This window comes from Empidonax traillii, unplaced genomic scaffold, assembly GCF_003031625.1.
Source record: "Empidonax traillii isolate 1590-97213 ecotype Southwest subspecies unplaced genomic scaffold, ASM303162v1 scaffold819:size405531, whole genome shotgun sequence".
Classification (NCBI taxonomy): domain Eukaryota; kingdom Metazoa; phylum Chordata; class Aves; order Passeriformes; family Tyrannidae; genus Empidonax; species Empidonax traillii.
Window position 1 is genome coordinate 9,288 of NW_020956012.1, and position 12,620 is coordinate 21,907.

The window sequence follows — 12,620 nt, forward strand, 5'->3', positions numbered from 1 at the left end:
GCCAAGAACTCGGTGAAACCCAATTTCTCCCAAACATCTCCTCGTTCCCCGCTGCAGAGCCCTCGCAGCTGGGAAGGCAGAGCCGCAGCCCGGACCTCCGGAGATGGGGCCGTGACAGCCCCAGGTCCTGCCCAGGAGGAGGAGGAGGAGGAGGATGGCGGGGAGGGAAAGGGATGGAGGGATGGAGGAGGAAGGCAGGACACCGCTTCCCGAACCTTCCCGGCCGAAGCCACGGGGTGGCAGCAGGAATCTGCTGATGGAGACACGGAGCGCGGGAGGAGCAGCCGCGCGATGCTTCTTCCCAAAAATCCCTGCAAACACGAGGAGCCGAGGAGCAATTCCATTTCGGGAGGAGGTTCATAACCTTCAGAAGGAGCCAGGGGAAGGTCTCCACCCGCAGGGGAAACATCCCTGCACAGCCTTCCCTGCCCCAGCACAGCTGGGAGCTCTGGGGGGGTGAGGGGACACCAGTGTGACAACCCCTTTCTCCCTCTGGTCTCCTTGCAGAAGGGCAAGGAGAGAGCCAGGAGAGCAGCCAGGAGAGCAGCCAAGCCACCAGCCTGGCCTGCTCCCTGATGGCCCCGTGGGACAGGCTTTTCTCCAAGGGCCTGCTGTGTCCAGGTGCTTCACCCACGAGCCATTGGGAGGACACTGATGTGTCCCTAATTCCAAAGAGGGACATGAACTGGACATTGTCACGTGAGCAGCAAGAGGGTGGGAGCCTACAGCGGTCCCAAGGTCTGCAAAGGGGTGGCCTTGGGGGCAGGGGGACCCAGGAGGCTTCCAAACACTCCTCTGTCCCTCCAGGTCTACTCATCCCTCAGGTGTCTCCGTGGCACAGGGCAAGGAGGTCACAGAATCCCAGACTGGTTTGGGTTAGAAGGGACCTCAAAGCCCATCCAGTCCCACCCCTGCCATGGGCAGGGACACCTTCCACCAGCCCAGGTTGCTCCAAGCCCCGTCCAACCTGGCCTTGGACACTCCCAGGGCTGGGGCAGCCACAGCTTCTCTGGGCACCCTGTGCCAGGGCCTGCCCACCCTCACAGGGGAGAATTTCTTCTCAAGTTTCCCCTCTTTCAGTTTGAACCCATTCCCCTTGTCCTGTCACTCCAGTTCCTGATGGACAGCCCCTCTCCAGCTCCCCTGTAGCCCCTCCAGACCCTGGAAGGTGCTGTGAGGTCTCCACATATCCTTTTCTTCTCCAGCTAAGCAGCCCCAACCATCCCATCCCATCTCCATGGGGGATGTGCTCCAGCCCCCTCAGCAACTCCGTGGCCTCCTCTGGACTTGCTCCAACAGTTCCATGTCCTTCTCCTGCTGCAAAGTATTCCAGGTGGGGTCTCAGGAGAGTGGAGCAGAGGGGCAGAGTCCCCCACCCTGCCATGGATGCAGCCCAGGACACGGCTGAGGGATGTGAGAAGGTGGTGATTGAACATCGAGGGGCTGCCAACCTGCACTGGGAGCTTTGATGGGTGACCTTGAAGGTGGTTGGGCTGGCACGAGAGACAGTGGGTTGAAGGCCCCAGTAAGTTCCACCCCAGGCCCCAGGATGGTTTATCCCATTGTCCCTGTTCCCAGGGATGTCAGGGGATGGGACCCTCAGCAGCCCAAAGTCCAGCTGAGAGAGGGGAGCTGCCAGTCCCTTGGCACGGGCCCTGCCTGCCCCCAGCCTGCTGCCCACCACAGATCCTGTTTGGGGCACAGGAGACACCTTTAAATACCAAAGCAACAGGACCTTTTGGGGTGGAGAGATCTCTGAGAGCCACCTGAGCTCAATCATCCCCCCTGTCCGAAACACCCGGGATTTACCACCAAAAGCAACTGTGGGGACAACGTGGGGTAAAGGCACTGAAGGCCATGAAAACTCCCCTTCCCCTTCCCAAGGCATCCCCCTGAGGTTTTTATTAGCAGTTTATCTCCTGTCCCCCTCTCCATGAATCCATTCTAACCATGTCTTTTGCCAAACCACTGCTGGAGGGGAAAGGGGCATCCCATCACCTCCCAGGCTGGAACCAGCTCTATCCAGGGATATTTTTGGGATGACAATGTGGTAAATGTACGTCCAAATTATTAATTTTTTTTTTTTTGCTAGGTGTTGTTCTTTGACCCAATGGGTCTTGTCCCATTCAGGAAAGCATCTTTCCAGGGGGTGGGGTAAGTTGAGCCTGTACCTCACAGTGCTTTCCTGCACTGATTTCCAAGCCTGATCTCAGGAAGAAAAGTAGATGAAATGCTGGAACTAAGTCAGCTTCTGCCTGCAGAAGAGCCAAGACAACTGATAACAAAGCAATCCTGCTTTCTAGGTATAAAAACTTGGGGAAAAAATGAATTTACAGGGAGCAGCTGACTATCCTGCTCTGCCTCCATGACCTTCTCCCAGCAGATCTCTTCTTCACGCCCTGCAGCCTCAAAATACCCAACTGCTCTCAGCAGGTTCCCTCCACTGTTGGTTAAAACTGCTTTAAGCTCAGCTTAAATCCTCTTGAGCTTCAGAGGACACCCTGGAGGCACCCACAGCTGAGCAGGGGTGGAAGCAGAGCACTGCTGGGCTGGCACAGGAGGGCTCTGGGCACGCGTGCCCATGAGAGGTCACCACATTTCAGGAGTCCATCAGAGAAATGGAAGGGTTTGGATTGGAAGGGACATTAAAGGCTATCCAGGGACACCTTCCACCAGCCCAGGTGGCTCCAAGCCCAGTCCAACCTGGCCTTGGACACTTCCAGGGCTGGGGCAGCCACAGCTTCTCTGGGCACCCTGTGCCAGGGCCTGCCCACCCTCCCAGCCAAGAATTCCTTCTCAATATCCAACCTAAATCCACACTCTTTCATCTTTAAGCCATTCCCCCTTGTCCTATCACTGCGCGCCCTTCTGAGGAGCTTTAGATGGACAAGTTTTAGAAGGCTCAGCTCAAGGCTGTGCTGTGGTTTCAGCTCAGCCAGGCTTAACCAACAGCCAGGATAATGCAGGAAGGTGCTGGGTGCTTTCTGTGTTGGCACAGCCCAGCAAGGTCAGCCCCAAATCCCCCTGGGTTGTGATGCAGCTCTGGATCCCACCTCCTTCCTCCCTTTCATGGAGGGGTCATTACCAAGGCCTGACCCATCAGAGCCAATAAAACTTCAAGTCTTTGTGGAGGGAAAAATAAAAAAAAACCTTGGCCAACGCAAGGCTTTTGACTCCCCAGGAGCAGAGCAGGACCAGCACGAGGCTGATTTTCATTCTGTCCAGATCCCAACCCCCCCCTCCTCCCAGGATTTCCACCCTTTGGAAGTTAATTCCCCAGCAACTTTATTTGAGAGCAATTTGCAGGTGCCATCCTCCCGCTGCACGTGGGGCTCATCTGCTATCTGGGGCTCTCCAGCCTGGGCTGATAGTTCTGCTGCTGCCCAGAAGAGCTGCAGTGATGTCAGGGAGCGGGACTATGGATTAGGATAAGGGAGAGGGTGGTTTCATGTGCTGAACAGGCTCTGTACCTCCCCTCCTCTCCCTGGCCCTGCACGGGTTATTTTCCGTGCTGCTCCGTCTCCTATCAATGGGAAACAGTCACCACATTACAGCAAAAGACCCCTCTTTTACAGATACTGCATCATCCAAGGTAATATAACCATGGACTTAAAAAATTGTCCAGGTAATGGCTTCAAAAAAATCCCAAAACCCCCAAAAAATGTGTCTTGACTACAGAGAGATTTTAGTTTTAACGGACAAAGAGGGGGGGAAGATCAGCAATTTTTTCCATTCCAGGAGAATAAATCCTTTTGGAGCATTGTTAATTTGTTTTTCCTAACGCTGAGAAGCCAGTTGTGAAAGTTAAATCTGTGTTTTCAGGAGAGGGGTGGCCCCCATCCCTGCTTTCCATTACTCCGGGCATCCATCCAGCCCGAGGGACGGCGCTGGAGCCAGTGGGTTACTTTGGATTGGGGCCAGAATAATTCAGACCAAAATCTTCTGCTGTGTTTGTGTGGAGGGGACCTGATCCTGCACCTCTGCTGTCCAAAGAGTCAGATATTGCCATCACCATCCCCTCTGTAACATGGGCACAACCCTTCTCCCAGGTAAAAGGTGTCTGTGGGTTCAACGGGGCCAGAACAGGCCACTCCTAAATTAAGAATATTAAAGCCCAACAATTAAATTACCTGCTTTCAACAGTTTAGCACCTATGTCAAATATTAAAGCAAAACAATTGATTATGAAGAGGACTTAAGAGAGAAGGAGAAAACCTCTGCCCTCCTTCCAAATGAAAATTCAGGAAATTGGAATTGACATTTGGGAACAAAACCACCTCCTGCTTTATTTACTGGCTTTGCAGGGGATTTTTGCCCCTGATTTCTGCTGCATCAGTGACTGGGTTGTCTTTCATCTAAGGTCCCTGAGCTGGTCTCAACTACAAGAAATTAGGTTTAAAATTCAACACCAAATTAAAACAAGCCCCCCAAGCTGTGCACCCGGGGGGTCTTCTGAGCCAACACCCACCGATACTTCACTTCCTTAATGTCAAATATTGCATCGTGTTCCCTCTTTTGCTGTTTCCAAACACTTCTCCAGGCTTGAGAGAGCTTGAGAAGGAGCTCATGGACTGCATCCATCCATGGTTGACATCTCAGGAGCAAACTCAGCTCAGTCAGGAGCATCTTCAGTGCTCTGTGCTGGAGGAGCATCAGCAGCACCCAGAACTCGTGTCCAGGCTTGGCTGCACAGAGTGGTGAGATCCACGACCTCCAGGTGGACTGAGAGGGTTCATCCTCTGGGTTTCTCCCATGGACTTGGCAGCTGCAGAGTTTACACCCCTCCACCACTCTCCTGCTCCACATCCTGGATGGTCCATCAGGAAGGATCATGGAATCATCCTGGAATGGTTTGGGTTGGAAGGGACCTGAAAGCTCATCCAGTCCCACCCATTGGATGGCCAGGGCCACCTTCCACTATCCCAGGTTGCTCCAAGTCCTGTCCAACCTGGCCTTGGACACTTCCAGGGCTGGAGCAGCCACAGGTGGAGGAAACTCATCCAGGAAAGCTCCTCTGGCCCAGCCCTCAGCTGAGATGTTGCTCACCTGAGGTTCCCCTTAGATTCCAGTGACAGCCCACTGCAATTTTAATATCTGGTTAATTATTCTCCTGCCAGCCCGAGCAGCAGCGATTATTGCCTGAGATTAAGCCCTACAAGGCTGAGCCGCATGCAAATTTCTTTCTGTGTTTCTGGAGACTTATCTCCTTCAGACAAAAAAAAAATATGCATTTCTTAGACCGGGATTTTTCCCCCCTCCTTTAATGTTTTGTCTCCCAGTGAATTGGTGTAATCACTATTATGGGATGAGGCAAAAATGGCTCAAAACCCACGTTTTAAAAGGGAGACAAAACACCACTGAGCCTCACATTAGAAAAGCAAACAGCTTCATCACAAATTTAGGAAGGGCTTACAATAGCATTCGGAGAAAGCATCTTAGAGAAGCACAGGAAGAAAATAATCCCTCATCCCAAGCACTCTGGGCAAGGCTGGAGACAGAGACACAGTTTTCAGGCTCCACATGCACAACGAACACAACCAAGTGCAGCTCCAAAAGTGGAGGGAGCTGCTTTTCTCCACCCAATATCCCCCAAAATAATGGCATTGCACTGGCCTAAACTGACACAGAATGAGCATTAAAGCCACAAACCCAGCCTGGCACTAAACCTGTACAAACCCAACCAACACTGGGGCTTTCTTCCCCCACTCAGAGTCAATCCTTGGCCGTCCAAGGTTCCATCTCCAGAAGGAGCTCGGCATTCCCGGGAGTTTGGTTCCTGCAGAGCGTGGTGGGGCGCAGGGGTCCCCTGGGCAGGGGGGGAACCCTTAACTTAGTGGCTCATAAAACATTTTCCTCCCTATTGTGGCAGCCTCCTCCCACCTCCTGACCTTTTTCCTCTTGCGGTAATTAGCAGCTACCTGGTGGGAATGAAAGAGGGGAATTGGAGGTTTGTGCGGCGAGGTTTAACCTTTTCTTTCCCCGGGGTTGTTGTTTGTCTCTTGCTCAGCACTGCAAGCATCCAAAATTTAGCCAGGCTTTCAGGAGGAGAGGGAGAAACTCATGCACATCATATCAGGGAGATTGCGGGGATGTAACTCCTTGGAAACTCATGAAGAGTCCCGGGAGGGTCTGCAAGCCACCCTTGTCCTACAGAGACAGCAAGGACATCACAGGAATATCACTCTGCTTTTACTGACGGGTCCCACCAAAGCTAAACAAAAAGATCTATAGCAAAACTAAGAATTAAATCACATATTGTGAGGAGAAAGTCCCTCAAAAAACCCACGACTTTCTCTCCTACCACTGCAATGGGGTTTTGCAAACCAGCCTCCTCGGTGGTAAATCATTTGCATTGGTCTAAAACCAGCTTGTTTCAGCTCAAACAGGTTTTTTTTAGATTAATATAAAACTACATAGAGCTGAAATATATGGAATATCCCCGGGGAATTCAGTCATTCCTGCATCCCCTTGTTTATCTGCATTGCTGATGCTCAGGAACAGCCTCTCCCACACACCCAGCACGAGGCTCGGGGCAGAAAGGAACCTTCCAGCCTCCCGGGAGCCACTTGTAGAGACCTAATTTCACTTGCTCCTGCCTTACTCACTCCTTACTACCCCGCATTGCTTCACCTGAGCTGCCCTCCCCCCGCCCACCCCGGAAACCCCTGCACTAAACATCAGCTCAGCCACGTGAAACGAGGGAAATCCATTTCTTTGGAGAGAAGCACTCTTTTAAACTATTTGACAGAGTTGTTACAGAAGTTGTCTCTTGAGTTCGGACACCGAGGAAAAAAAAAAAAAAAAGAAAGCAACAGGAAAATTACAAATTGATCAGCTTTTAAATGAAAAATCAGCTGCAGGTGTGATAGCAGTTAATGCAGCCCAGGTGGGCTGTGCCCCCTCCTGGGGGATGGGATCCAGAGAGGCTCCAGCTCCAGAAAAGTCCACAGTTCCCCAAATTTCCTCTCCCGTGCCTGGCACCGTCCTGGCCTGCAGCCCTTGGGATGTGCTCCCTGACATCCCCTGTTTGGGCAGAACACCCCTATTCTGATGCTGGTTTACTCTGGATAATCCTGAGGTTTCCTGACTAGATTCAAGGCGTGGCGTGGCATTTTTAAGTCTCGATACTGTAATTATAACGAGGTTTCCAGGTATCTTATTTCTCCCTTTTCCCCCCTCCTTATTTTTTATTTTGTAGCAGTTACAGTTGGCCACAAGGCAGTTCTGCTTAAACACGACTAGAACTAAATGAAATGGGAATAAAAAGCAGCTTCATACTGAGGTGCCAAACAATTTTAAACGAAGGAGAACAATTTGAAATCAATGGCTTTAAAGAAAGAGGCTCTGAATTACAAGTCCGAATAGCACTGAGGTTCGAGCAGCAAGCCCGATACAATTTACATGTTTCTGCTCTTGAAGGCTGATATGTGAGTTTTGTATTACTGATTTTCCCATTTTCTATCAATATTTTGGCCGATTTTTGCTGTGTTTTCATACAGTGTGAGGTAAATCTGTGCTGATTTTAGGGCACCATTCACCTTATGCGTGATAACTAATGTGAAGAAACGCAGTACTGAGCTTCCTTCTTTATTCCCTGGATTGTTATCTGTGTGTAAATTCCCCTTTTCCCGAGAAAAGCCTTTTTCCATGGGAATGGGAGGGATCTGATGCAGCCAGAGAGCCTCGTGTGGTTTTATTGCCACCAGAGTGAGCTGAGATGCTCTGCTGAAACAGAGCCTCGGGGAGCAGGGCTGCAGTTCCCAAAATCGGGCTGTTTGGGGAAGTTTTCCCTTAAATTGCTGCTTCTTTTTATTTTTTTTTTTTAATTTTGCCTCCATCCCCTTCCTCATGGAAGTCCTGGGTCCTGCTGCTGTCTCAGCTTTCCAGCTCATCTGGGGCCAGGTTTTACCCAGTCTAACGCACCTGGTGAAACAGGTAAACTGTGTGGCAGCTGCTCTCGATAATTAACCTTTTTAATTACATTCAGGGGGAACGACCCCAGCTGTGAAGGCAGAGTGGGAAAGGTTTCCTCCTGTCCACCCTTTTCCCTCTGCAGGGAGGGTGAAGAGTGCCATGACTTTGAATTCAAGGCTTTTCAGGACACAGGTGAGCTGGAAACCGTAAGGGAGAAGGGGAAGAAACCTTTGCAAATGCCCTTTTTGATCTACCTTAACAAGTGCTATAGAGAATTAAATGGAATTCATTTCTGTGATGAAGGAATTAATGGCAATATGGAGAATCAGGCTCAGGTAGGAGACCTGAATCCAAAGGAGGGAATAAAGCCTTGAAATTCAAATGAAAAAAAATTATTATATAAGCATAAAGGGAAGCTATTTTACACCTGTAAGACTAAATGTATAAATATGAAGCAACTGCTCCCTCTGGGAAAGAGAGGATTGTGCTTCTAATTCACCCAGACAAATATGCAGCTTGGCTCCATCTGATTCCTCACACTTCAGCAGAGACCAACCCAGTCCCTTTGTGTTTTCCCTTTTCCATGCTCTCCCCTTCTCCCAGGACTTCTCCCTCCCGCACTTGGTGTCTCTGTGTCGGCATCTTCCCAGCCCCAGATCCAAGCCCTGTGCTGGGAGGCTTTGCTGCCTCTCCAAGGGCTTTGGCAAGCTCGGTGTCCTCCAGAAAGGGCTGTTCCTGCAGCGGATTCAGCTCCCAGAAAAGCCAGGCAGCTGTGGGAGCAGGGAGAGGAGCTGTTGGGAAGAGTGATGTCTTTATGGGGCTGAGAAATGTTCCAGCCCTGAGTGCTGCAGTGGGACTAATCTGGGAACAGGTGAGTTATGAGCCAGATAACGAGGGATTTGGGGGGGATAGCCAGTGTGGAGGCAGCTTGAATTATTTCGGGGCAGGTGCTCTGCTTTGGTAAATCCATCTGCTATGTCCGGAGCTGGGTGTGTGTCTCGAGGAGAACCCTAAAATCGTGTTCCCCTTGCTCCCAGACTGTGCTCTTTGCTCTTCCTATGGGTGCACGTCCTCAATATTTTCCCCCTGGGAGCAGTTCTGTCCCTTCACTGCCTTTTTCAACAGCCTGTTGCCCTGAAACACGTTATTTGCTGAGCTCCAGGAAGGTACAAGTTTGGAAAATCTCCCTTTTCTCCCCCTCCAAGAGGGTCTCTCAGCGTGGTGGTTCTCCCCGCGTGGCCAGGTCCTGTTTCAGGGGGTTATTTCTGACACAGAACAAACCAAGGGGGAACTTGTTCTCCCTGTCCTGAAAAGCCACATGAAATGGGAAGCAGGAGTACAGGAATCCCGTTGTATGTAGGGAAAACCCAATTAGTCTGTGCACCCTGACAAAAGTAGAACTGAGCCTTTTAGCAAGGAGTAGTTAATCTTCTTTAGAAAAACTTAGCGGGGACTACCAGTGGAATAGAAGTTGGTGCAGTACTGTTGAATATCTCTAAAGCCACTTAGAGGTTCAAAGAATGAACAAGGCCACTGCCAGCCTTATTATTTTGATTTGTTTAATGAAAATACTTTGCTCATTCCAGAGATGTTATGCTTTGATAAGGTAATTGTTCAAGGGCCCAGCTTACATCCTATTAATGCTGCACCCTGGGCAAATTAAGCCTGACCTAGTGGAGAGCAGAGCCCGGTGGTGCTGGTGACACTCTGCCTTTTGTTCCGTGTCCTGAGGGAAGTGGGGCTGGAGTTTTATCCTTTGGGTTGGGTTTTGCCTTTTCTGGGGAAAAAAAAAAAAAAAAAAAGCCATTGACTCCCTGTTAGGTGCAGGAATTCCCGGTGTGGATAACCCAGCTCTTTGGGAAGCTGTAGGGTTGGGACTGGGAGTGCAGGAACATTTTAAAAAAGGGATTTTTTTTTTTTTTTTGTCCTTCATAAATAGTTCTGGAAGTGGAAACTGTTTTCTCTGTGATTTGGGGCTTCCAAAACTCCATGGTCTGATTGTACAGAACTTTTTTCCTTCTTCAGCACCGAAGTGAAGAACATCCCTGGTGAAGAAGCAGAGCCTTCCATTGAGGAAGGATGAGATTTAAGGACCAACATGAGCCTGAGGGTCGTGCTTTGGAGCTTAAAATTCCCTTCCCTACCCCGTCCTGGCTTCTCCCATCCCACCTGCGAGCAGGAGCAGATCTCAGGGATGAATCCAGGTCCCCTCTGGCCTGGAGCTCCCCTTGAGGAGCTGCCTTGGCCAAGGACCTCGGGGACCTGGGGACACTTGGGGTCTTCTGGGACATGGGGGGACATTTCTGCACCAGCAGGATGGGGATGATCCCCGAGGCTGGAGAGGCAGCAGAAATCTGCACCCACATTTTATCTGCTTCCTTTGGCAGCTTCGGGACTTTACTGAAAATAAGCACAATGAAATTTTCAGGGTTATGTTGAGGATCTGTGGATTTGACTTCCCTGATCCTGGAGCAGCAGCTGCTTTTCCAGCTCTCAGCCACCTTTTTAACTAAACATCCCCTTTTTCCCGTGGCTGCAGATATTCCTTCTCTCCTTTCTGGGTTTTCTGGAAAAACAAACACTTCAGGCTGAATGTGCTACTCCTCCTTTCCCGATTTCTTTTTTTTTCTTCAATGGTCATTTTAAAAAATGCGGAAGTCCCGCAGAAATATTTTTTTTAAATCCCCGGTTTTCAAGGTGGATTTATCGCCTTTTAAAGAGAGATTTATTGGATAATCGCTTAAAAAAATAATGCTTATTACTCCGGGATCTCAAATGGAAAACCTTCCCACATTAGTAATCTTCTTGTAATTGCAAAGGTAGCAACTTTTCATTAAATAATTCATCCCCGGGCAGTTTGATTTTTTTTTTCCCCCCACATCCTACTTGTGGTGAAAATCGCGATCAAATACTTGAGGTTTTAGCTGACCAGATGAGGCACAGCTGATTTATCTCCTAAGGAGATTTCTCATCTCTAGACCCGCATTTCTCCAGAAAAGGGATGGCATCCCCTTAAAAAACCAAACCAAACAACAAAAGAAGGACTTTTTTTTTTTTTTTTGGGGGGGGGGGAAATCCTAATTAACAAAATTGCTGATCGGGGCCGCTCGCTGCGCTCGTGCCCCGGTGATTTTCTGGGCAGGTTTAGTTAACCTGGGAGCAGCTTTTTCAAGTCGAAAATGGGATCCACAACCCCTTTCCCCTCCCAGTCTGGTGATGTTCGCCCCCTCCAAGGACACATCCAACTCGAAAAGCCCCTTCCTCCCGCGAAGGATGCGGGGGATGGACGGGGGGGACCAGAGGTGCTCCTAAAAAAATAAAAATAAACCCCAGCCCTGTTCCCTCCTGCTCCTGAGTTGGCTCTCGGCGCTGATTTACAAGCCGTTTCTCCGAAGGGAATAGCGATATACGGTATTTATCAACCAGAAACATACCTTAGGAAACCATGGAGATGCGCAGGGAAAGGGGGAAGCGGGAGGAATTCTGCCCCGGCTCCTTTAAGCAGTTACTTGCTCCTTTCCTGATTGATGCTTGTTTTAATCTATTGCTCACTGCTCCCAGGAGAGAAAAGAAGGGGTCTCTCTTTTGTGAACGTGGGTAATGAAGCAGAGAACTGGCCAAAAAAAAAAAAAAAAATAAAGGGGGGGGAGAATATTGAGAAATTTCCCGAAATTCCAGAAGGGGTTCCCTGTTTCTCAGCCGGGCGCGCAGGTAACACCCCGGCCCCCGGCCCTGCATGTGAAATCGCCATTTCACCCCTGCACACTCCTTAATTGTTAGAAAAATGATTTGTGAAATTGCTTTCCAGCAGGAGTGTCCCCCCCCCCTCCCTCGGCTGTGACAGTCCCCTGTCACCCCCTTATCCTCTTTTTCCTCCCCGGACAAATTTCGGGGGTGAGGCCGCACGGCACCGCATCCCTTAAATAAAAATAAATTAAATAATAATCCTTAATGGAGCTCTTTGCTCAGCGGTGCCCGGAGCCGGCAGCAAGTGTTGCAGGAGAACGTGAATTTCTTTTTTTTTGTTTTTTTTGTTTTTTTTTTTCCCGAAGTGCCAAATCTTACCCCAGTTCCGGGAGAAAGGGGGGAACAAGGGAAAACAAATGCCGTGTTTGATGTGAGAGCTTTTTCTGCCGGCGAGGTAACCCTAGAGCGGCGGGGAAGGCAGGACTCCGGGCTCGGCTCCTTGAGTTTAATCTTCCCCCGGTGCTGGGAGAGCAGAAACGTTTAATTTTCAACTTTATTCCCAGGCTCTTTCCCCCCCACCCCCCCATCCAAGCAAATAAAAGGCAAATAATTGAATTACTGCATCAGGAATGCGGTGGGGACTGGGCTGCGAGGGGCTCCGGGCTGGTGCCGCTCCGCTCTGCCCGTTATTTTTTTGCCTAAAACTTCGGGAATTGGTGTTTTTTGGGGCGGAGGGAAGGAGAGACACTTTATTTTCGTTTGCTGGAGCCCCAAAGTCGCGGCTGAGCCGGGCTGAGATTTTTGGGAGCAACCTGACACCTCGGAAAGAATTTTAATATCGCATTTTTCCTCCCTGTCCCGTGGATTTTTTGGGGGGGAGGGGGGTGGGATTTGGGTAAATCTGAGGCGTGAAAACGTGAGCAGAGCAAGTCGTGGCCGCGCAGCGAAGGCGGGTGCGGGTTTAGGCTGAGCTTGGCGGCCGCGGGGGGGGGGAGGAAGAAGAGGGTGAGCGATGAAGAT